Raw genomic sequence first — 25,449 nt, 5'->3', positions numbered from 1 at the left:
GGGAGTGATGGATAAATGAATAGGGGGGGGGGGAATGCCCAACTGGAAGAACCGAAGGATGGAGAGAGTTAACGAGTGTTCAATGCAAGGAGATTGAGCGAGGAATGGAGTACAGCGGGATGAATGATTGGGGGAATTATGGTAGGGGAGGGAATAGAGGTATAGGCAATCCAGATAGTGACCCTGTTTCTGACATCACCTATTATTCTGTCTCACCTTCGCAACAGGACATGGGTTTGAAGATTCTGACGGACACAGAATATCAAAGTCCAATCGAATGTCGCCCCAGTGAGTAACGGTGTGGATTGGGATCAGCGTCCCTGGAAGGTTACACCCCGCCCTGAACGTACCTGCTCTCCTTCAAGCAGTGTCCCCTCTTGTCTTACTCCTTACCCCAGTGGGAACTGTTTCTCGCCCTTCGACTCTTTATAGAACCTCCCCCCTCGCTCGTTATTTCAATTGAATCTCCTCTCAACCTTCTCCGCAGGGAGAACAGTCCCAACCCTCTCCAAACCATTTTCATAATGGAGGTTCCTCATTCCTGGAACCATTCTCGTGAATCTTCTCTGCACTCTCTCTAATATCCTCACATCTTTCCCCCAGTGTGGCTCCCAGAACTGGACACGAGGCTCCAGCAGGAGCTGAACTGGTGTTTTATACACATTTAACATAACTTTCTCTCTCACAAAGTCTCTATCGCTCTCTGTTAATCACACAGTGCTTCCCTCTCTGTCACTCTCACTCTGTCTATCTCGCTCTGTGTCGCACTCACTGTTTCTCTCTCTGTCTCTCCCTCTCTCTCTGCCAACCTCACGATGTCTCCCTCTCTATCTCTCTGCCACTCTCACTATAAGTATTTCACTCTCTCCATCTCTCACTCTCACTATATCCATCTCTCTCTGTCCCTTACTCTCTGTCACTCTCACCATGTCTCTCCGTCACTCTCTCTCTATCATTCTCCCTATCTCTATCCCTCTCTACCTCTATCAATCTCACTGTGTCTACCTCTCACTGTCTCTGTGTGTGCCTCCCTCAATCTCTCAGTCAACCCCTCTCTGCCACTCTCACTGTCTATTTTCTCTCTGTCATTCCCACTCTCTATCTGCCACTCTCACTATGTCTCTCTGTCTCTCTCTCTCCCCCTCTGCCCCTCTCACTATGTCTTTCTCTCTGTCACTCTCACTATGTTTATTACTCTCTGTCACTCTCACTATATCTCTGTCTTTCTCACTATATCTCTCTCTATCTCTCCAACTATGTCTCTCCCTCTGTCTCTCTCTCTCACTGTCTCTGTCACTCTCAACCAAGTCTCTCTGTCTCTCTCACACTCACTACATCTCTCTCTCTCTGTCTCTCTCTCTGTGCCTCTCTCTCTGTGCCTCTCTCTCTCTCTGTGTCTCTCTCTCACCGTCTCTCTCTCTCTCACTGTATCTCTCTCTCTCTGTCACTTTTACCATACCTCTATGTCTTTCTCTCTGTCTCTCTCTCTCTCTCCGTCACTCTCACTATGTCTCTCTCTGCCACTCACTATGTCTCTCTCTTTGTCACTCTCACTATCTCTCTCTGTCACTCTCACTATGTCTCTCTCTCTTTCACTCTCACTATGTCTGTCTTTTTCACTCTCACTATGTCTCTCTCTCTTTCACTCTCACTATGTCTGTCTTTTTCACTCACTATGTCTCTCTCTCTGTCACTCTCACTATGTCTCTGTCTGTCACTCTCGCTATGACTGTCTCTCTGTCACTCTCACTATGTCTCTGTCACTCTCACTATGTCGCTCTCTGTCACTCTCACTATGTCTCTCTTTTTCACTCTCACTATGTCGCTCTCTGTCACTCTCACTATGTCTCTCTCTGTCACTCTCACTGTGTCTCTCTCTCTGTCACTCTCACTGTCTCTCTCTGTCTGTCACTCTCACTATGTCTCTCGCTCTCTCTCTCTCTCTGTCTCTCATTATGTCTCTCTCTCTCTGTCACTCTCACTTTGTCTCTCTCTCTCTCTCTGTCACTCTCACTATGTCTCCCTGTCTGTCTCACTATTTCACTCTCTCTCCGTCATTCTCACTATGTCTCTCTCTGTCACTCACTATGTCACTCTCACTATGACTGTCTCTCTACCACTCACACTACGTCTCTCTGTCACTCACATTATGTATCTCTCTCTGTCACTCTCACTATATATCTCTCTGTCACTCTCATTTTCTCTCTCTCTCTCTCTCTCTCTTTCCCTCCAACTATGTTTCTCTCTCTCGCTCTCTCTGTCTCTTTCTCTGTCTCTCTCTGTGTATATCTCCCTCTCTGTCTCTACATATCTCTCTTTACTCTCTCACTCTCACTATGTCCCTCTCTCTGTCACTCTCACTGTCTCTCTCTGTCACTCTCACTTTGTCTCTCTCTGTCTGTCACTCTCACTATTTCTCTCTCTCTCTCTGTCTGTCTCATTATGGCTCTCTCTCTGTCACCCTCACTTTGTGTCTCTCTGTCTCACTATTTCATTCTCTCTCTGTCACTCTCACTATGACTGTCTCTTTGTCACTCTCCCTATGTCTCTCTCTGTCACTCTCAATGTCTCTCTCTGTCTGTCACTCTCACTATGTCTCTCTCTGTCACTCTCAATGTCTCTCTCTGTCTGACACTCTCACTATGTCTCTCTCTCTGTCTCTCATTATGTCTCTCTCTCCGTCACTCTCACTTTGTCTCTCTCTCTCTTTGTCACTCTCACTGTTTCTCTCTCTCTGTCACTCTCACTATGTCACTTTCACTATGACTGTCTCTCTACCACTCACACTATGTCTCTCTGTCACTCACATTATGTATCTCTCTCTGTCAGTCACACTATGTAACTCTCTTTCACTCTCACTTTGTCTCTCTCTCTTTCTCTCTCAATCTCTTTCCCTCCAATTATGTCTCTCTCTCTCTCGCTCTGTCCCTTTCTCGGAGTGAGACTGTGTCCTGGGGTACGTCGGGGAACTCCACGTAGGCATACTGAGGGTTGGCGTGGAGAAGGCGTACTTTGTCCACCAGGGGTTCCGCCTTGTGTTGCCGGACATGCCTACGTAGAAGGACTGGGCCCGGAGTCGTGAGCCAAGTCGGGAGCGACACCCCGGATGTAGACTTCCTAGGGAAGGCAAAAACACGTTCATGGGGTGTACTGTTAGTTGCGGTGCACAGTAGTAACCTAATGGAATGGAGCGCATCAGGGAGGACCTGCTGCCAGCGAGTGGCTGGGAGGTTCCCGGACCGTAGGGCCAGCTGGACGGCCCTCCATACCGTCCCGTTCTCCCTCTCTACCTGTCCGTTTCCCCGGGGGTTGTAGCTGGTCGTCCTGCTGGAGGCGATACCTCTGCTGAGCAGGAAATGACGCAGCTCATCGCTCATGAACGAGGATCCCCTGTCACTGTGGATGTAGTCGGGGAAACCGAACAGAGCGAAAATGGAATCCAGGGCCTTGATGACGGTGGCAGACGTCATATCCGGGCATGGGATGGCGTAGGGGAACCTAGAAAATTAATTGACCACACTAAGGATGTAGGTGTTGCGGTCGGTGGAGGGGAGGGACCCTTTGAAGTCCACGCTGAGGCGTTCAAAGGGGCGGGACGCTTTCACCAGGCGCGCGCGATCTGGCCGGTAGAACTGCGGCTTGCACTCGGCACAGACCTGGCAGTCTCTGGTGACTGTCCGTACTTCCTCGACGGAGTAGGGCAGATTGCGGGCTTTGATCAGATAGTACAAGCGAGTGACCTCCGGATGGCAAAGGCTGTCGTGCAAGGCACGGAGCTGGTTCACTTGTGCGCTGGCACATGTACCTCGGGAGAGGGCGTCTGGCGGCTCGTTGAGCTTGACGGGGCGATACAAGATCTCGTAGTTAAAGGTGGAGAGCTCGATTCTCCACCGCAAGATTTTCTCATTATTGATCTTGCCCCGCTGCGTGTTGTTGAACATGAAGGCTACCGACCGTTGGTCAGTGAGGAGAGTGAATCTCCTGCCGGCCAGGTAATGCCTCCAGTACCGCACCACTTCAACGATTGCCTGGGCCTCCTTTTCAACAGAGGAATGTCGAATTTCGGAGGCGTGGAGGGTGCGTGAAAAGAATGCCTGCCTGATTCAGCGTGGCGGCAAGGGCGACACCTGACGCGTCGCTTTCTACTTGGAAAGGCAGTGTCTCATCCACTGCATGCATCCCGGCCTTGGCTATGTCAGATCGAATGCGGGCGAAGGCCTGTTGTGCCTCGGCCGTGAGGGGATAATGTGTGGACTGGATAAGTGGGCGGGCCTTGTCCGCGTATTGTGGGACCCACTGGGCGTAATAAGAAAAGAACCCCAGGCAGTGTTTGAGGGCCTTGGGGCAGTGGGGGAGTGGAAGCTCCATGAGAGGGCGCATGCGGTCGGGGTCGGGCCCCAGTTGTCCGTTTTGGACTACGTAGCCGAGGATGGCTAAGTGGCCTGTGCGGAACAAGCACTTCTCCTTGTAGGTGAGATTAAGGAGAGATGCGGTGTGGAGGAATTTAGAAAGGTTGGCATCATGGTCCTGCTGGTCATGGCCGCTGATGGTGACATTGTCGAGGTACGGGAAGGTGGCCTGCAGTCCCTACCGGTCAACCATATGGTCCATTTCTCATTGGAATACCGAGACTCCATTCGTGACGCTGAAGGGAACCCAAAGAAATTGGTACAGATGACCATCTGCCTCAAAATCAGTGTAGGGACGGACCGATTTATGGATGGGGAGCTGGTGGTAGGCGGATTTCAGGTCAATGTAGAGAAGACCCGGTACTGTGCAATCTGATTGACCATATCAGAAATGCGGGGGAGGGGGTACGCGTCGAGCTGCGTGTACCGGTTGATTGTCTGGCTGTTGTCCATGACCATCCTGTGCTTCTCCCCGGTCTTAACCACTACCACCTGGACTCTCCAAGGGCTGTTGCTGGCCTCGATGATACCCTCCCGAAGCTGCCACTGGACTTCGGACCTGATGAAGGCCTTGTCCTGGGTGCTGTACTATCTGCTCCTGGTGGCGACGGGATTGCAATCTGCAGTCAGATTGGCAAAGAGGGAGGGAGGCTCGACCTTGAGGGTCGCGAGGTCGCAAACGGTGAGGGGAGGTAGGGGTCCGCCGAATTTGAGGGTGAGGCTCTGGAGATTGCACTGGAAATCCAGGCCTAGTAAGAGTGACGCGCAGAGGTTGGGGAGAATGTCCAGACGGAAACGGTCGAATTCCATACCCTGTACAGTAAGTTTAACCAGGCAGAAACCCCGGATCGGGACAGAGTGGGAACCGGAGGCAAGAGAGATCTGCCGGTTGGCGGGATGGACCGCAAGGGAATAGCGCCTTACCGTGTCCGGGTGGACGAAGCTCTCGGTGCACCCGGAGTCGATGAGGCAGGAGGTCACGTGGTCGTTGACCAGCACCGTTGTGGAAGAGGGTGCCAGGTTGCGAGGACGCGACTGGTCGAGCGTAACGGAGGCGAGTAGCGGGCGATCAGCAGTCGAGTCAGATGAGTCCGACGAGGAGCGGTAGCGACCCGTGTCCCGTGGCCCTGTCCCGGGTGGAGGACAAAATGGCGGCGTCTGTAGTACCTGTGTGGGAGAAAATGGCGGCGGACAAAATGGCGGTGCCCATGGAGCGCACGTTGTGGGGTCGGGACAAGATGGCGGCGCCCATGGAACGCACATGGTGGTGGGGGATGAAGATGGCGGCGCCCATGGAGCGCACGTTGCGGGGGCGCCGAACGATGGCGGTGCCCACTGATCGCACGTAGGGTCGGGGGAAGCGGACGGCAGGGCCTATTGTGCGATCGGCTGAGGCGAGAGGGGGCGCGATAGCGGCAACCGTCCACGACTGACACACCGCTGCAAAGTGGCCTTTCTTGCCACAAGCTTTGCAGGTCGAGGTGCAGGCTGGGCAGCGTTGGCGTGGGTGCTTCTGCTGACCGCAGAAGTAACAGCGGGGACCCCCAGGGAGCGCGGTGCGGCGAGAAGTTCAGGCGTAGTGCGCAGGGGCGGCTGCTGGGGGAGCCGGTTGCGGGGTCCACTAGGGTAGGACGGGTGGGCCTGGGGGGCCATTTGCAAGGTCCACGTGGGGTAGGACGGTGGGCCGAGTGGCTAGCGGAGTAAGATCGCGCACTACGGGAGGCGGCTGTCATGGAAAGCGCCAGAGTCTTTGTGGCCGCGAGGTCAAGGGCGGCCCCTTCCAGCAGTCATTGCCGGATGGGGTCCGATGCAGTGCCTGGAACAAAGGCATCGCCCATGAGTAAATCAGAGTGTTCTGTGGCTGTGAGGGCCCGGCAGTCGCAGTCTCGTACCAGAGGTATAAGGGACCTCCAGAAGTCCTCAGTCGACTCACCCGGCTGCTGGACGCAGGTAGAGAGTAGATGTCTCGCAAACAGGGTGTTCGTTGACTGTGCATAGTTCTCCTTGAGTAGTTCCATAGCTCTGGTGTAGTCAGGCGCATCTCGAATTAGCGGAAAGACACTGGAGCTAAGTCTTGAGTACAGGAGTTGTTTTTTTTGAGCCTCCGTCGGGAGAGGGTCCGCTGAAGAGATGTAGGCCTCGAAGACTGCAAGCCTGTGAACTAAGTCATTCCTGGCGTGAGGCGACTGGCGGATTCAGCTGCAGACAGTCAGGCTTGATCCTCATGTCCATGGTGTACGGAAAATCACACAGCAATAAATTGTGACGCTAACAATTGCACTCAAAGACGAGAGACATGTACAATCGAGGCTTTATTGCTGTGTGATGCTATTCCTCCGGCTGCAACTGTAGAATAGGATCTGAGTGACTCACACGCATATTTATACACAAGCTCCCTGTGGGCGGAGCTAGCCGGCAGGGGCTTACCGGAGGAACCTGTATTACAGGTACGGTCAGACAACCCCCTACTGCAAGTACGCATATCTACAGTGGTTATCTCTCTGTCTCTCTCTCTGTATATCTCCCTCTCTCTGTCTCTACATCTCTCTCTCTCTTTCTCTCTCTCTATGGCTCTCGCTCTCTATCACTCTCTCACTATGTCTCTCTCCTTGTCTCTCTCTTTGTCTCTTTCTCTGTCTCTCTCTCTCTCTCTGACTCACTGTCTATCTCTCTCTGTCTCTCTCACTGTCTCTCCTGCTCTCTTTCTGTCTCTCCCTCTCTCTTTCTTTCTCTCTGTCTGTCTGTCTCTCTCTCCCTCTGCCTGTCTCACACTCTCTGTCTCTCTCTCTGTCTCTCCCTCTGTCACTCTCACTATGTCTCTCTGTCACTCTCACTATGTCGATCTCTGTCTCTCTCACTATTTCACTCTCTCTGTCATTCTCACTATGTCACTCTCTGTCACTCTCACTATGTCACTCTCACTATGTCTCTCTCTCTCTCGCTGTCTCTTTCTCTGTCTCTCTCTCTCTATATCGCCCTCTCTCTGTCTCTACATCTCTCTTTCTCTCTCTCCTTCTCTCTCTCTGGCTCTCACTCTCTGTCACTCTCTCACTGTCTTTCTATCCCTGTCTCACTCTCTGTCTCTTTCTCTCTCTCTCTCTCTGACTCACTCTGTCTGTCTTTCTCTGTCTCTCCCTCTCTCTTTCTCTCTCTCTCTTTCTGTCTCTTTGTCTGTCTGTCTCTCGCTCCCTCTGCCTGTCTCGCACTCTCCGTCTCTCTCTGTCTCTCTCTGTCATTCTCACTATTTCTCTCTCTGTCACTATGTCCCTCTCTGTATGTCTCTCCCTCTGCCTATTTCCCTCTCTGTCACACTCACTGTTTCTCGCTGTCTCTCTCTCTCTCTCACTCACTGTCTCTCTCCTTGTCTCTCTCTCTCTGTCTCTCACTGTCTCTCTCTCTCTGTATGGCTCTCTTTCTTTCTGTCTCTCTCCATCTGTCTCTCTTTCTCTCTCTCTCTCTCTCTGCCTGTCTTCGCACTCTGACCCACTCTCTTGTGGTGATATGATTTTGTTGTAATATACCGACTGACCACTAGGATTCTCATCAGTATTTTAGTGAATGTTAGAGTCTGGTGACCTGAGACTAACCAGGGAGCTGGAAGAGAGAGGTTGTTTGTGTTTGATCATACTCTTATTCATCTGTTGTTTTGTCTGTAGTTGACCCTCGGTTAATAGAACATAGAACATAGAACATAGATGTCAAGAAATTGTTTATAGCTTTAGCTAAAAGTGTTCTTGTAATATAAATCAGGCCATCTGACAAGAACACTACATGGTAGCGGGACTGGATGGTATTAAACACTGAGAAAAAACTGTCAGCCTGCCACAAGGTCCACGGAGATTTGAAGACTTTGCAGACTGCCAAAATTACAACATGTAGTTGTTGAACCCACCAATGAATCTCAGATTTCATGGTAATGTGGACAGCAACTGGCGTGTGTTTAAACAGCAGACTAATCTGTTTCTTACTGCAGTAAATTTCACTGATAAATCAGATTCGCTTAAGGTAGCGATGCTCCCCACAGTGGCAGGGCCCGAATCAATTGATGTGTTTAATACTTTTAAATTTGCAAACGATGGGGGGACTTCCGGTGTGCACCAGAGAGTAAGTGCACACAAAAGGCAGCTCCTGCCCAAGGTTACAGAAAAGAGCTCTTTTTTAAGCAATAGGGGGTGGAAATTTTATGAAAAAGCATAGGTGAATGTTGGAGGAGTACTTTCCCCCAGGAATGGTATGTTTCTTGGTTACCAGACCCGTAGAAGCAGTGAAAGATTTGGCTGGAGCTACAGGAGAGAGACAAAAGCCTCTTCCAGCATGTAGGTGGGGGAAGGGCGAGTTTAAAGGCTTCAAGATGACCCGAGGGCCTTTATGAAAGCTGAATTCTAACAGCAGAGGGAACAATTGGGAAAATATCTCACCAAGGGCTCTTTTAAGGGCCCACAACGGCGCTGATTTGATTTTTCCCCGGGTGGGAATGCAGCCTCTGTGCTTGGCAGCCGGTGGATGGGCTGGACTAGAAGTGGAGCGACCAGAAAATCAACTTTGCAGCAGAAGAAGGTGCGCGGAAAAAAGGACAAGATAGCGGCGGGCAGGGAACCGGCAGCGTGGCAGCAGTGGGCGATGGAGCAGCAGGAGCTGCTGCTGCGCTCCTTCCAGCAACTAAAAGCTGAGATCATGGAGCCGTTGAGGGCATCGCTGGACAGGCTCGGGGCGACTCAGACGGCTCAGGCTGCGGAGATTCGGGAGCTGCAGCAGAAGGCTTCGGAGAACTCCTCGGCCTGGCGGTGAACGTGGAGTCGCACGAGGCTCTTCACAAGGAATGGTTGGCAAGGATGGAGGAGATGGAGAACCGCTCCCGCCGGAAGAATCTGCGGATTTTGGGCCTCCCGTAGGGGCTGGAAGGTTCAGATTTGGGGGCCTACGTGGTCCTGATGCTGAACTCGCTGATGGGCGCGGGGTCGTTCCGGGGACCCCTGGAGCTGGAGAGTGCCCATCGGGTGCGGCTGCGGAAGCCCGGGCTGAACGGGCCACCCAGGGCGGTGCTGGTCCGATTGCAACGCTTGGTCGACCGTGAGTGTGTGCTTCGTTGGGCGAAGAGGGAGAGGAGTAAGTGGGAGAATACGGAGATCAGGATCTACCAGGACTGGAGTGCGGAGGTGGCGAAGAGAAGGGCTGGGTTTAACCGGGCGAAGGCAGTGCTCCACAAGAAGGTGGTCAAGTTTGGCCTGTTACAGCCGGCACGCCTGTGGGTCACTTATAAAGACTGCCAGCTTTATTTTGACTCCCCGGAGGAGGCCTGGACTTTTGTCCAGGCAGAGAAGCTGGACTTGAACTGTGGACTGGGGGCTGGGGAACGTTGTACGCAGCCCAGAGGCTTTGTCCTCCTTGATATCCTTTTGCTCTTTTTGGTTCTATTGGACGATGTTTTTTGTTTTTGCTGTCTTGCCTTTTCGTTTCTGCTTTTTGGGACTGTTATATGTTTACTTTGGTTTTTTATCATGTTGGGATTTTTATTATTTCACTGGTTGCGGGTTTGGGTGGGGTCCGTGGCCCTGTTGGGTCATGTGCCTGTCTTCCCGCATTTTGGGTCGGGGGGCGGGGCTTGGGATGGGGGCGCGGGCCTCTTTCCCACGCTGGAGAAGCAGGGGGCAGGGTCGGCATTGGGGGAATGGTTGGGGGACACTGGGGAGGGTAATTGGGGTGGCGGGAGCATCCGGGGTCAGCAGGAGTCGGCTGACTTACGGAAGTACAATGACCGGAGTTACGCAGCTAGGGTGGGCCCTAGCTTGTGGGGGGGGGGGGGGGGGGGGGGGGCTTGGGTGGGGGGGGGGGGGGTAGAGGGGGGATACCATGTTGCTGCTGGAATGGCCAAGAAGGAGCTGGAGCGTGCAGAGGGGGTCGGGATGGGGGTCTGTCGCTGTGGGGAACGGGCTGAGCGGGGGGCCGCGGGCACATGATGGGTGATGGCTAGTCGACGGGGGAGGGGGGCAGGTGGCCCTCCGATCCGGCTGGTCACCTGGAATGTGAGGGGACTGAATGGGCTGGTCAAACGGTCCCGCCTGTTCGCGCACCTGAGATGGCTGAAGGCGGACGTGGCTATGCTTCAGGAGACGCACCTGAAGGTGGCGGATCAGGTTAGGTTGAGGAAGGGGTAGGTGGGCCAAGTGTTTCATTTGGGGCTGGATGCAAAAAACCGGGGGGTGGCGATCCTTGTGGGGAAGAGGGTGTCGTTTGAGGCATCGAGTGTGGTGGCAGACAGCGGCGGGAGGTACGTGATGGTGAGCGGCAAGCTGCAAGGGGAGCGGGTGGTGCTGGTCAATGTATACGCTCCGAATTGGGATGATGCGGGTTTCATGCGGCGTATGTTGGGCCGGATTCCAGATTTGGAGGTGGGGGGCCTGACAATGGGGGGGGGATTTCAACATGATCCAGTTCCAGGACGGGTAGGAGACCTGCGGCGGCTAAGGTGCTGAGGGGGTTTATGGACCAGATGGGAGGGGTGGATCCTTGGAGGTTCGCGAGGCCAAGTGCCAGGGAATTTTCATATTTCTCCCATGCGCATAAGGCTTACTCCCGGATCGATTTCTTTGTGCGATAGCCATTTCTGACCATGTCCCGCATTGGGTGGACCTCGAGCTGGGGGAGGAGAGGGACCAGCGCCCGTTGTGGCGCTTGGAGGTGGGGCTGCTGGCGGACGAGGATGTGAGGGGGCGGGTTCGAGGATGCATCGAGAGGTACCTGGAGGCCAACGATAATGGGGAGGTCTGGGAGGCACTGAAGGCGGTGGTTCGGGGTTGATCAATGGAGTTGATCTCCATTTGGGCCCACAGGGAGAGAGGGGAGCAGAGAGAAAGGGAGAGATTGGTGGGAGAGATGGTGAGGGTGGACAGGAGGTACGCGGAGGCCCTGGAGGAGGGATTTCTGAGGGAGCGGCGCAGCCTTCGGGCTGAGTTCGACTTGTTGACCACCAGAAAGGCGGAGGCTCAATGGAGAAAGGCTCAGGGTGCGGTGTACGAGTATGGGGAGAAGGCGAGCAGGATGCTGGCACACCAGCTCCGTAAGCGGGATGCGGCTAGGGAGATTGGTGGAGTTAAGGACCGGGGAGGAAATGTGGTGCAGAGGGGGGTAGACATTAATGGGGTCTTCAGGGACTTTTATGAGAGACTATATCGGTCCGAACCTCCGGCGGAGAAGGGGGAGATGGGGCGCTTTTTGGACTGGCTGAGATTCCCGAGGGTGGAGGAGGGACGGGTGGAGGGTCTGGGGGCACCAGTTGAGCTTGAGGGGCTGGTTAAAGGGATAGGGAACATGCAGTCGAGTAAGGCGCCGGGGCCGGATGAGTTCCCGGTTGAATTTTACAAGGCGTATGCAGACTTGCTGGGCCCCCTGTTGGTTAGGACCTTCAATGGCGAGGGGGGGCCTTGCCCTTGCCCTTGCCCTTGACGATGTCTCGGGCGCTGATCTCCTTGATCCTTAAGCGAGACAAGGTTCCCCTGCAGTGTGGGTCATACAGGCCCATCTCACTCCTGAATGTGGACGCCAGGTTGTTGGCAAAGATCTTAGCCACGAGGATAGAGGATTGTGTGCCGCAGGTTATCTACGAGGATCAAACGGGGTTTGTGAAGGGGAGGCAGCTGAACAGTAATATACGGAGGCTCTTGAACGTTATTATGATGCCGGCGGTGGAAGGGGAGGCGGAGATAGTGGTGGCACTAGATGCGGAGAAGGCCTTTGATAGGGTCGAGTGGGGGTACTTGTGGGGGGTGCTGGAAAGGTTCGGGTTTGGGGAGGGGTTTGTCAGTTGGGTGAGGCTGTTGTATGAGGCCCCGATGGCGAGTGTGGCCACGAATAAGAGGAGGTTGGAGTATTTTCGACTACACCGAGGGACGAGGCAGGGGTGTCCCCTGTCCCCCCTACTTTTTGCGCTGGCAATTGAACCCCTGGCTCTGGCGCTGAGGGAGTCGGGGGTTTGGAGGGGGCTGGTCCGGGGTGGGGAGGAGCACCAAGTGTCGCTCTCTGCGGACGACCTATTGTTGTATGTGACGGACCCGGTGGGGGGAATGCTGGTGGTGATAGGGATTCTCTGGGATTTGGGATTTCTCAGGGTATAAGCTTAACTTTGGGAAAAGCGAGCTGTTTGTGGTACTCCCGGGGGACCAGGAGGGGGGGATTGGGAGGCTTCCACTGAAAAGGGCGGAGAGGAGCTTCAGGTACTTGGGGGTTCAGGTGGCCAGGAGCTGGGGGCCTTGCATAAGCTAAATCTCACAAAGCTGGTGGAGCAAATGGAGGAGGAGTTTAAGAGATGGGACATGCTGCCGCTGTCTTTGGGTAGGGTGCAGTCAGTCAAGATGACGGTGCCCCCGAGGTTTCTGTTCCTGTTCCAGTGCCTCCCCATCCTTATCCCGAAGGCCTTTTTCAGGCGGGTTAACAGGAGCATTACGGAGTTTGTGTGGGCACACGGGACTCCAAGGGTGAGACGGGTGTTCTTGGAGCGGGGCAGGGATGGGGGTGGGGCTGGCGTTACCCAACCTCTCTGGGTATTATTGGGCTGCCAACGCAGCGATGGTGCGTAAGTGGGTAATAGACGGGGAGGTGGAAGTATGGAAGAGGATGGAGATGGCATCCTGTGTGGGCACGAGCCTGGACGTGCTGGTAACTGCGCCGCTGCCGCTCCCTCCGACGAGGTATACCACGAGCCCGGTGGTGGCAGCTACCCTCAAGATTTGAGGGCAATGGAGGCGGCACGGGGGGGGGGGGGGGGGGGGGGGGCTCGATGGGGTCCCCGATACAGGGGAACCACCGGTTTGTTCCGGGGAGAATTGATGGCGGGTTCCTGAGTTGGCACAGGGCAGGTGTCAGGAGGCTGGGGGTCCTGTTCATAGACGGGAAGTTTGCGAGCCTGGGTGAGCTGGAGGGGAATTTTGGGCTTCCCCTGGGGAACACCTTTAGGTACATGCAAGTAAGGGCGTTTGTCAGGCGGCAGGTGGCAAGGTTCCCTCTGCTGCCGCCGCGTGGGGTTTCAGGACAGGGTGCTCTCGGGGGTATGGGTTGGAGAGGGGAGGATCTCGGAAGTGTACCAGGTGATGCAGGAGGTAGACGAGGCCTCGGTGGAGGAGCTGAAAGATAAATGGGAGGAGGAGCTGGGTGAGGAGATTGAGGCGGGGACGTGGGCGGATGCCCTAGAAAGGGTGAACTCCTCCTCTTCGTGTGCGATGCTTTGCCTCGTACAGTTTAAGGTACTGCATAGGGCTCATATGACCGGGACAACGATGAGTCGGTTTTGTGGGACCGAGGACAGTTGTATTAGGTGCTCAGGGAGCCCAGCAAATCATGCCCATATGTTTTGGGCATGCCCAGCGCTGGGGGAATTTTGGAAGGGTGTAGCAAGAACGGTATCGAGGGTGGTAGGATCCAGGGTCAATCCAGGCTGGGGACTCGCAATATTTGGGGTTGCAGTGGAGCCGGGAGTGCAGGAGGTGAAAGAGGCCGGTGTTCTGGCCTTTGCGTCCCTAGTAGCCCGGCGGAGGATTCTTCTTCAGTGGAGGGATGCGAGGCCCCCAAGCGTGGAGACCTGGGTCATCAATATGGCAGGGTTTATTAAATTGGAGAGGGTGAAATTTGCCCTAAGGTGGTCAGTGCAGGGGTTTTTCAGGAGATGGCAACCATTCCTAGCTCTCCTGGCAGAACGGTAAAAACAAAAGGTCAGCAGCAGCAGCAACCCGGGGGTGGGGAGGGGGGGTTGTCTCTTTGTTTTTGTTTTGGGTTGAATATCTGTTTTTTGCCAACGACGGGCGTTAATTTATTGTTTCTCTTTTTTATATACGGGGGGGGGGTCTGTTCTTTTTGTTCTTAGAATTTTCTGTTATTGTTTTCTTTTTTGTAAAAATTTTAATAAAAATTATTTAAAAACAAAAAAAATTTGCAAACGATGAAGATAGTAAAAATTAAAAAAAGCAATCAAAGATTTCAGTCGATCATTTCATCACTGATTTAAAGTTAAAAGCTAAAACCTGTAATTTTTCTGTGGTGGAATGTTGCATGATTCGGGACCAGATTGTGTTTGGTGTGAATGAAAATTAGCTGAGGGAACGGTTGCTGCCCTTTTTACAAAAAGGCGGTGATAGGTCTGTACTTTGGTTAATATATCTTGTGTGTCACGGCACTTATATGTTACTCGACAGATCTTGAAACTGAGCTTCATGCATGAAATAAATTGTCTTTTATTCAGTTAGTTTCAGATGTCTCTTGATCAGGTCAGTTTGCTTGCAAATACAGAGCTTTTTAAAGTTCGTTTTGTCCAAGCAAATACAGAGTACTGAGTTGAATTCAATACCAATTACAGCTTTGATGATTTCTTCTAATTGAATACACAATACAGAAATGTTGAAAATGAACAAAATGGCGGCTCAAAGCGAAAGTGCAGAAAGTAGCTTCAGAAATTAAGTAAGGTGATTCCGGAATATTTGCTCATAATCGGCACCTATTTTTGAGGTGTTTGCTATTGCTAATGTTCTGTCCCCTTTCTGTCTATGATTGGGTTAAAGTAATTACAGTTAATTCAATTGGATTGAAATGTCTGTCCATCTAATTTTAATATGGGGCAATTGAAATACTTCTTTCTCATGAAGCCTTATCCGTTGTCATGAAAACTGTTTCTGGTAATATAGCCCAGAAACTTAAATTAACAAAATGTGTCCTTGCTCTGTCTGGCCTCATTATCTTGATGTTTCTCAGGGGATTCAGCATTTTTACTGTCATGCTTGAAATGTGGATTTTTTAACATACCATTTTAAGAAGCCATTTTAAATCTTGGGTCATTTATTCCTTTAAACTTGTTGTCTACTAAAGAGGTAGATTCTATCGGGCAGGAAACTTTAAAAAAAGGCAGGGAAAGTTCCCGCAACTCCTTGCACACCAAAAAACAGGTTAAAGATCAGGACAAAGTATTTCTGTGTAAAAGATGTTGTCAAAGGCACAGATTAAGGCAGTGTCCAGCATTTGGCAAATTTTGTTCCAGATGCAAAGGAAAAAAAATCAGTTTGCTTAGAATCATTACTCTAAACTCAACCCCAGTTCAGAATTTGGTCGCGTGCAGTTGGTATCTGGCATCCACAAAGGATTGGATCAACACTCTAACGATCCTGAGAACATTATCAGCAAATTCAGCGATGTGTTTTGGTGCACTACCATTCACCTACAGGGTGCAACTCAAAGAAGATGCAAAACCTGTGATCCAGGCACCAAGAAGAGTACCTGCACCTCTTCGGGATTGTCTCAAAAAGGAGCTAGACAGAAGAATGGCAAATTTAAAAGTAATCAGAAAGATGGAAGAACTTACTTGGTTGTGCAAACTCCATGGTTTGTGTAAAGAAAAAGAATGGTGATATTTGCATATGTATGAATCCCAAAGATCTTAACGAGAATAACAGAAGAGAACAGTACCAAATACCAAAGCGTGAGGAAATCACACCCAAGATGCCTGGTGCACAATTCTTTACGAAACTTGACACATCTCAAGGTTTCTGGCAACTAAAGCCAGAGGAACAAATCAAAGTACTGCACTTTTAATAAGCTATTTTGACGGTATTGCTTTCTGAGAATGCCGTTTGACACAATTTCGTCATCAGAAATTTTTCACCATGCCATGGAGCACATAATTGAAGGTGTGCGTGGATGACATGATCGTTTGGGGCTCAACCATAGAAGAGTATAATACGAGGTTCCTTAAAGTTCTAATGACCGTCAGGAGAAATGGGCTGAAGCTCAACAAGCAGAAGTGCTAATTTGGAGTAACTGAGGTCACATCCTAGGTGACAAGCTCTCATCACATGGCATTGAACCTGATGAGGACAAAATCCAAGCAATTCTAAACCTGCCAAAACCACACGACATTGTACTTAAAGAAGTCTCACCTTGCTCCTGTACAGACTGAGGAACGGTTAGTTTTCAGAAGAAATTGTCGCGCACTCTTGAAAACCAGAGATTTTCACAACAACGTGATGGATGACAACTCTACATCAGAATCAACTGTCAGATAGTTCAGTAGTTCCTGAACATGAAAAAAAATTAATACTGTTAGACTCATGGGCTCATGATATCACATGTAAGTATACTGATGATAATGTATTAATTTATTCTTTCAAAGGAAAGGGGATGTAGTGATATCATGATTGTGGCGTAGTTCACCGACTGACCACTGGAGTCTCACTAATATATAAGTGAATGTTAAAGTCAGCTGACCTCGGACTAGCTGTATGGAGCTGAAGAGATGGGTTGCTTGTATATGATTTTACTGTTATTAATCTATTATTTTGTGTATAGTTTACCCACAGTTTATGTTAATAAATCATTTATAGCTTTACGTGAAAGCTGTAATAAATCAGGCCATCCAACAAGAATATAACATTTCTGTCTCTCCTTGTCTGTCTCTCTCTATCTCTATTTATCTCTCTACTTCTGACTCTCTCCCTGTCTTGCTCTGTTTCTCTTTCTATCTCTCCCTATCTGTCAATTTCTCTCTTTCTCTGTCTCTCTCTATCTCTCTGTGTCTCTGAGTCTCTCTCTGTTTTCTCTATCTGTCTCTTCCTCTGTCTCTTTTTCTCTGTTTCTCTTTCTTTCTCACTGTCTCTCTCACTATCTCTCTCTGTCTCCCTCTATCTCTCTCTCTGCCTTTCTCTGTCTCTCTTTATGTCTCTGTCTCTCTCTATATCTCTGTCTGTCTCTCTCTCTCCCTCTGTCTCCCCCTCTCTCTCATTCTCCACTCTCTGTCTCCCCCTCTCTCATTCTCTCTCTCTTTCTCCCCATCTCGCTCTGTCCCATTCTGTCTGTTTCTTTCTCTCCTTCCCTGACTCTATAGCTCTCTCTCTCTCGCTCTTTGTCTTCCTCTCTCTCTGTCTCCCTCTCTCTCTCTGTCTCCCTCTCTCTCTCTCTCTCTCTCTCTCTCCCCCTCTCTCTCTGCCTCCCTCTCTCTCTCTCTGTCTCCCCCAATCTCTCTGTCTCCCTCTCTCTCTGTATCCCTCTCTCTGGGCTCGATCTCTGGAAAGATTTCCAAGTGTTGTACGAGCGGGATTTTCTGAGAGTTTCTTGGCACTCAGCCCGCGAGGCCAGCAATACAATTCAACAATAATTGGTCCATTTAACAAGGCCTCCTGGGTTTCTTACAGCAAATGAAGGCTCACCAGCTGATTTGCCGGGACCGTGCTTGCCAGCCCTCCGCTAACAAGGTCGAGCGTCATTTTTCTTCTGTAAATTTAGAGAGATGTCCTGTTCCCTGAGTGTCCTGGAAGGTGAGCCATAAGGAAGCCAGTGGGGCCTGGGATGTGATGGCGGCCGCTGTGAGTACTGGGAGTGTGACCAGGAGGACCGGCACCCAGTGCAGGAAGGAGGTCAATGACCTACACCGGGCAACACGAGTGAGTAGACACCCCCACCTGGGGAACATCCACCCCCGACTCCGAGGAGAACACCTCGGAGGAGAGCTCCGAGGATGCCACCTTAATAGTCGTGGCATAGCTGTCAACCCCACCCTCCACCAGCGCAGATACACATATCTCAGTGGGAAATGTTAGTGGACAGGCTTCTGGGGCACAATCTGGTGAGCATCACACTGCAGCTGATGTACAGCAGTTAGAGGGCTACTGGATCCCAGGACCCAGCTGGGTCCCAGCCTGATGCTGAGCCTGTGGTACAGAGTTACCTGGAACTGATGGAGACGATGGGGAGCAGCCAGGACATTCAGTGGGAAATGTCAGTGTCACTCCGGCATGTCCATTGCAGCTTGGAGGAGTCCCAGAGGCCAAGGGTGCAGAGATGGTGCCGGCAATGCACTGCACTGAGGCCAACACTGCCAGGGTGGCGACCGCAGTGGACAGCCTGGTGCACACGTGGGCATCATTAGTGAAGGTGTCCATGGCATCGCAGTCGATGACGGCCATGGTTGAGGGTCTCGACAGAATATCCGACTCAGTGGGGGATATCACCCAGCACCTGGCCGACCTTGGTGAGCTTCTGCGGGATATACCCCATTCTCAGATGGGCAAGGCCGAGGTGCTGCGGAGCTTTACCCAGTCCAGGTGGACATGGCTGACGGCTACAGAGCATGTCTCAGTCACTGAAGGAGCATCATCGATGGCTTTAACACGATGTTGCGGACAATGGGGAACCGCTAGGGATGGCAGTGTCAGACAATGCAGGGGCTTCCGAGGCTTGAATCAGCTGCCCCTGTATTCCAAGGTGAAGCCCAGGTCCCTATGGGCACCAGTGAGGAGGAGGGGGCATTGGATGGCAACCCAGACCCGTCCCAAGGAGTGACAACGGTGCCCACCATTTCCCCGAGTTCCACCCCTCTGATGAGGCCGCACCTCAGAGCCAGCACCCGGGTCAGGGCAGCACGGCTGTACATGTGCCGCCGACAAGTGAGCCCTCCGGCCTCAGAGCCCCAGAGGACGCCTGCCAGGGGCATCAAAGGCGTATGATACCTCTGTCATTTTCTTCCGCAATTCAGACAGAGCTCTGAGCTCTTGGCTCATCTCTCCAGGCATCTCCCCCTCCCCCTGGCATCCACCCACCCTCCGGCCATGGACATGTCCCCGGAGCTGTGTCCCACCTCCCGGGGTGTTCGGATGTTGGCTGCTGCCTGTACGGTCTTTCCTCCTACAGTGTTCAGGCATAGTGTAGAGGCATCACATTCCATTGGGGCAGAGGAGCAGGGACAAGGGTTGCCCACGGAATGGGAACACATGATCCAGGGGTTGGCATAGAGGTGCCGCCAACAGTTGCCCCCCAGCGCCTCCCCACCCTTCTATGGTGGTCCACCCATGCGCAGGGTCCCCCACCCCCAGCCAAGGGTCCCACACCCCCACCCTTCTATGGTGGTCCACCCATGCGCAGGGTCCCCCACCCCCAGCCAAGGGTCCCACACGCCCCACTGAGCACTGGGGTGGCAAGCGCAGCATCCCCAGGCTCTTTGTCTGTGAACAAAGATGGCTACTCACCTCCGAGACACCCCACAGAAGCCCTTCTGCCAGGTTCACATTTTTGAAAAGAAGTACTAATCGGTGCCGGCATGACCACTTTCTGGGGAGGCCGCTGAATGATGAGAGACCACAACGTAAGGGGTCGCTCCCGTTAATTGTATGGAAATGGGGCTTAAGTGGTGATAATTGGTTTTCGCCTCACTACAGCGAGATCCCGATTTCGCTGAAGGGAGAGGATCCGTTGCATCGCAAATTGTTTGCCACCTGGCACAGTTCTTGTTTTTGGCCTCTCCCACTAGTCAGAGGCTGGTTTAGCACAGTGCTAAATAGCTGGCTTTTAAAGCAGACCAAGGCAGGCCAGCAGTGTGGGTTCAATTCCCGTACCAGCCTCCCCGAACAGGCGCCGGAATGTGGCGACCAGGGGCTTTTCACAGTAACTTCATTTGAAGTCTACTTGTGACAATAAGCAATTTTCGTTTCATTTCATTTCATTCACTGGCCTCGTTTCACAAGAGAGAGAGAGAGCATAACAAGGCTGGAAAATTGCGCCATCTCTCTCTCTTTGTCTCCCTCTCTCACTCTGTCTCTCTCTGTCTCTCTTTAACTCCGCCTCACTCTATCTCCCTCTCTCTGTCCGTCTGTCTCTCTCTCACGGTAGCACAAGTGGATAGCACTGTGGCTTCACAGCACCAGGGTCCCAGGCTCAATTACCCACTGGGTCACTGTCTGTGCGGAGTCTGCACGTTCTCCCCATGTGTGCATGGGTTTCCTCCGGGTGCTCCGGTTTCCTCCCACAGTCCAAAGACGTGCAGGTTAGGTAGATTGGCCATGAGAAATTGTCCTTAGTGACCAAAAAGGTTAGGAGGGGTTATTGGGTTACGGGGATAGGGTGGAAGCGAGGGCTTAAGTGGGTCGGTGCAGACTAGATGGGCTGAATGGCCTCCTTCTGCACTGTATGTTCTGTTCTATGTTCTCTCTCGCTCTCTCTCTCTCTGTCATGCTCTCTGTCTTTCTCCCTATCATTCTCTCTGCCTGTCTCTCTCTCTTTGTGTCTCTCTCTCTGTCTCTCTCGCTCCGTCTCTCTCACTCTCTTGTCTCTCTGTCTTTCTCCCTGTCTCTATCTCCCTGTCTCTCTCTCTCTGTCTCTCTTGCTATCTCGCTTTCTGTCTTTCTCTCTCCCTGTCTCTCTCTCCATGTCCCTCTCTCCGTGTCCCTCACTGTGTCCCTCTCTCTGTGTGTCCCTCTCTCTGTGTGTCCCTCTCTCTCTGTGTCCCTCTGTCTCCCTCTCTCTCTGTCTCCCTCTCTCTCTGTCTCCCTCGCTCTCTGTCTCCCTCTCTGTGTCCCTCTCTCTGTGTGTCCCCCTCTCTCTCTGTCTCCCTCTCTCTCTGTCTCCCTCTCTATCTGTCTCCCTCTCTCTCTCTGTCCCTCTCTCTCTGTCTCCCTGTTGTGAATGTAATATATATGTATATATGATAATTCACACTGTCTTTGTAAGCGCAGTAGCGCTATCCTACCACTTGGGGGGAGTAGCTCTGGGAGTACTCAGGAACTTGTACTGGGCTCTTCCCTTGGCTCCGCCCATGACTCCTCCCCCTAGTGCAGCTGTATAAATACCCTTGTCCAGAGTCAGCCTGAGTTCACTAAGAGTTCATCAACGGGTAACAGGCTGGCTCTGAAGTAAGTTGATTAAAGCCTAGATTCACATCGGAAACACGTGTCTGGTGAATTGATGGTTCCATCAATTTAATCAACTTAAGAACAGTAAAGATCGATTATGGAATCGGCCCTCAAGCCTGGACGCCTGGAATTCGACCCGCAGGATGCAGAGGCTAAAGAAATCTTCTCCCACTGGATCCGGTGCTTCAAGGCCTACCTGACAGAAGCGAGCACAGCCGAAACGACAGAGGATCAGAAGCTAAGTCTACTGCACGCGAGGATGAGCTACAGAATCTCGACGCAACTAAACTCGGCTAATTCATATACTGCAGCGCTAGCAGTTCTCGATAAAATTTATGTAAGGCCCATCAATGAAGTTTATGCTCGCCATGTGTTCACGACTCGCCGCCAGCGGCCTACAGAATCATTCGCCGAATTTCTAAGGGAACTCAATAATTTGTCCAAAGACTGTAATTACCAAGCGGTTACTGCGGCTGAACACAGGGAACTTGCGGTACGTGATGTTTTTGTAGCGGGCCTCAGGTCTAAATATGTGCGTCAATGACTGCTGGAAAGGGGGGCCCAGGACTTAGAAACGACTGTGGAAGCTGCTACCACGATGGAGGTCTCCTTCCGCAGCCTTAACTCGTTCCCCGCGGACCCCGCGACCCAATCATGGGCCCCCGACCAGCGACTCCCCCAGGCCTGTGCTACGCAGCCGCCCAGCCAGCATGCTGCCCCAGCCAGCCACTATGCTGCTCCAGCCAGCCACTACGCTGTTCCAGCCAGCCACTACGCTGCTCCAGCGTGCCATTTCTGTGGCCAGAACCAGCACCCGTGGCAGCACTGCCCGGCCCGCAACGCGACCTGCAGCAGCTGCGGGCGGAAAGGCCATTACACAAGGATGTGCCTCGCTAAAAGGGCCCCAGCTTCCAACTCCCCAGCGACTCAAAGTAATCGCTCCCCTCACTCGCAGGCACGCGGGGCCCGAAAAGCTGCGGCCTATGCCCCGACTCCACCGCCTCCAGCCACGTGCGATCCATGGGGGCCGCCATCTTGGAAAACCTCCACCACGCAGCCGGCCATGTGCGACTCATGGGGGCCGCCATCTTGGATGCCATCTTCCTCGCCGCCCGCCACGTGCGATCCACGGGCCCGATCGGCATCTCCGCGCTCGGACAACTCTGCGGAAGAATTCGAATTCGACTATGAACTCAGAGGGCAGTCATCACGGGCCCACTCCAGCACAGCTGATCGAGCCGCTGACTACCCGCAACTCAGCGCGGTCACTCTGGACCAGTCACGACCAAAGAATCTACGAAACCCGATGGCAGAGGTCCATATCAACGGGTACAAAACGCCATGCCTCTTCGACTCCGGGAGCACTGAGAGCTTCATACATCCAGACCTGGTGAGATGCTGTTCGCTCCCCGTTTTTCCCGTGCAGCAAACTATCTCGCTCGCTTCAGGCTCCCATTCAGTCCAGATCCAGGGGCGCACCGCCGCGACACTCACAATCCGAGGCGCTAGTTACTCGAAATTCAAACTCTACGTTTGCCCCGAACTCTGCGCGCCACTCATATTAGGCCTAGACTTCCAATGTAACCTCAAGAGCCTCACCCTCAGCTTTGGAGGGCCCCTGCCCCCACTCACGATCTGCAGCCTCGCTACGCTGCGAATCCCCCCCCCCTCCTCTCTTTGCCAATCTCACTAAGGACTGTAAACCAGTAGCCACTCGCAGCAGGCGGTATAGTCTGCAGGATAGGGTATTTATCAGATCGGAGGTCCGAAGGCTACTCAGTGAGGGGATTATAGAGGCCAGCAATAGTCCCTGGAGAGCTCAGGTGGTGGTCGTTAAGACCGGGGAAAAATTCCTTATGGTGGTCGACTACAGCCAGACCATAAATAGATTTACGCTCCTCGACGTGTATCCCTCCCCAGGATTGCAGACATGGTAAACCAGCTCGCCCAGTACCGGCTCTTTTCCACGGTGGATCTGAAGTCTGCATACCACCAGCTCCCAATCCGCCCGGAGGACCGCCACTACACGGCATTCGAGGCCGATGGCCGCCTCTTCCATTTCCTCCGGGTCCCTTTCGGCGTCACTAATGGGGTCTCGGGCGTTCCAATGAGCAACGGACCAGTACGGGCTGCGGGCCACGTTTCCGTACTTGGACAAAGTCACCATCTGCGGCTATGACCAGCAGGACCACGACGCCAACCTACACCCTTTTCTCCAGACGGCACAGAAACTGAATCTCACGTACAACAAGGAGAAATGCATTTTCCGCACAACCAGACTAGCCATCCTCGGCTATGTCATGGAAAACAGAGTCCTGGGCCCAGACCCGGACCGTATGCGCCCCCTCTTAGAACTCCTCCTCTCCCATTGCCCCAAGGCCCTCAAACTGTGCTTGGGTTTCTTTTCCTACTACGCCCAGTGGGTCCCTCAATATTAGCGGACAAAGCCCGCCCACTCTTTAGGGCCACACGTTTTCCCCTGTCAGCCGAGGCACGCCAGGCCTTCGACGGCATCAAGGAGGACATCGCCAAAGCGGTCATGCGGACGGTGGATGAATCCACTCCATTTCAGGTAGAGAGTGACGCCTCAGAGGTAGCTCTTGCATCCACGTTAAATCAGGCATGAAGACCAGTTGCATTTTTCTCCCGAACCCTCTCCGCTTCAGAACTCCGACACTCTTCAGTCGAGAAAGAAGCACAAGCCATTGTGGAGGCTATCCGTCATTGGAGGCACTACCTCGCAGGTAGGAGGTTCACCCTCATCACCGACCAAAGATCGGTTGCCTTCATGTTCGACAACTCGCAAAGGGGCAAAATTGAAAATGACAAAATTCTGAGGTGGAGGATCGAACTCTCCACCTACAATTACGATATCAAATATCGACCCGGGAAGCTCAATGAGCCTCCGGATGCCCTATCCCGCGGGACATGCGCCAGCGCGCAGATCGACCGATTAAAAGTCATGCCACAATGACCTCTGCCACCCAGGGGTCACCCGGCTCGCCCACTACATCAGGGCCTGAAACCTGCCTTTCTCCAACGAGGAGGTAAAAGCGGTCACCAGGGACTGCCCGATCTGTGCGGAGTGCAAACCGCACTTCTATAGACCAGACAGGGTCCACCTGGTCAAGGCTTCTAGGCCCTTTGAACGCCTCACGATTGATTTCAAAGGGCCACTCCCCTCAACTAACAAGAACGTTTACTTTTTAAACGTCGTAGACGAGTTCACCCGTTTCTCATTCGCTATCCCGTGCCCCGACATGACCTTCCACACAGTCATTAGGGCCCTGCATAGCATCCTCATCCTGTTTGGTTTCCCCAGCTACGTACACAGCAACCGGGGTTCGTCCTTCATGAGCGACGAGCTGCGTCAGTACCTGCTCGACAAGGGCATTGCCTCGAGCAGGACTACCAGCTACAACCCCAGGGGGAACGGGCAGGAGGAAAGGGAGAACGCGACGGTCTGGAAGACCGTCCTACTGACCCTCCGGTCTAGAAAGCTCCAAGTCTCCCAGTGGCAAGAAGTCCACGCTATTAGGTCCCTTTTGTGCATGGCAACCAATCAGACCCCTCACGAGAGGCTCTTCATTTTTTCCAGGGGCACTACCACGGGGGTCTCACTTCCGGCATGGCTGAGGACGCCGGGCCTCGTACATCTGAGGAAACACGCCAGGGCGCACAAAACCGACCCCCTTGTTGAAAAGGTGCGCCTGCTCCCCTCCAACCCCCAGTACGCATTCGTCGAGTTCCCTGACGGCCGTCAGGACACGGTATCCCTCCGGGATCTGGCACCCGCCGGATCCAGCACCCCCTCTACCCCCACAGAAGGACCTCTCACCCTACACCCCACGCTGCCGCCCCCGTCGTGCTCCCGAGCCCGCGAGCTCGCTCCACCAGTTCCGCGCACCCGCGCCGGCCAGCCCCCAGTCGAACCAGGAGAGTATGAAGCTCGGATACAACCCTCCTGGGAGTCCGCAATCGTACCCCAGCACACAACACCCATCCAGCCACCGCAAGAGGCTGCAACCCCGGTGCTCCGCAGATCACAACAGACAATTCGACCACCGGACAGACTGACATTGTAGGCCACCACCCCCGCCGGACTTGATTTTTTTTCCAGGGGGAAATATATGTATATATGATAATTAACACTGTCTTTGTAATCACAGTAGCGCTATCCTACCACTAGGGGGAGTAGCTCTGGGAGTACTCAGGAACTTGTACTGGGCTCCACCCTTGGCTCCGCCCATGACTCCTCCCCCTAGTGCAGCTGTATAAATACCCTTGTCCAGAGTTAGCCTGAGTTCACTAAGAGTTCATCAACGGGTAACAGGCTGGCTCTGAAGTAAGTCGATTAAAGCCTAGATTCATATCGGAAACACATGTCT

The 25,449-nt window shown here is 52.8% G+C and overlaps 1 protein-coding gene across 1 annotated transcript in view; it reads left to right on the top strand.

Annotated features, from left to right (window-relative positions):
- The first annotated feature begins 227 nt into the window (after positions 1-227).
- LOC119950861 (alpha-2-macroglobulin-like) overlaps positions 228-25,449 on the top strand; it is a 117,924-nt gene continuing 92,702 nt past the window's right edge. The window contains exon 1 of the mRNA XM_038773721.1: positions 228-288. The gene's annotated coding sequence lies outside the window, so the exon portion shown is untranslated. The remainder of the gene's footprint in view (positions 289-25,449) is intronic.

The sequence above is a fragment of the Scyliorhinus canicula genome, chromosome 16 (assembly GCF_902713615.1).
Source record: "Scyliorhinus canicula chromosome 16, sScyCan1.1, whole genome shotgun sequence".
NCBI classification, from domain to species: domain Eukaryota; kingdom Metazoa; phylum Chordata; class Chondrichthyes; order Carcharhiniformes; family Scyliorhinidae; genus Scyliorhinus; species Scyliorhinus canicula.
The sequence above is the reverse complement of the archived record's forward strand: the minus strand, read 5'-3'. Positions and strand labels throughout refer to the sequence as shown.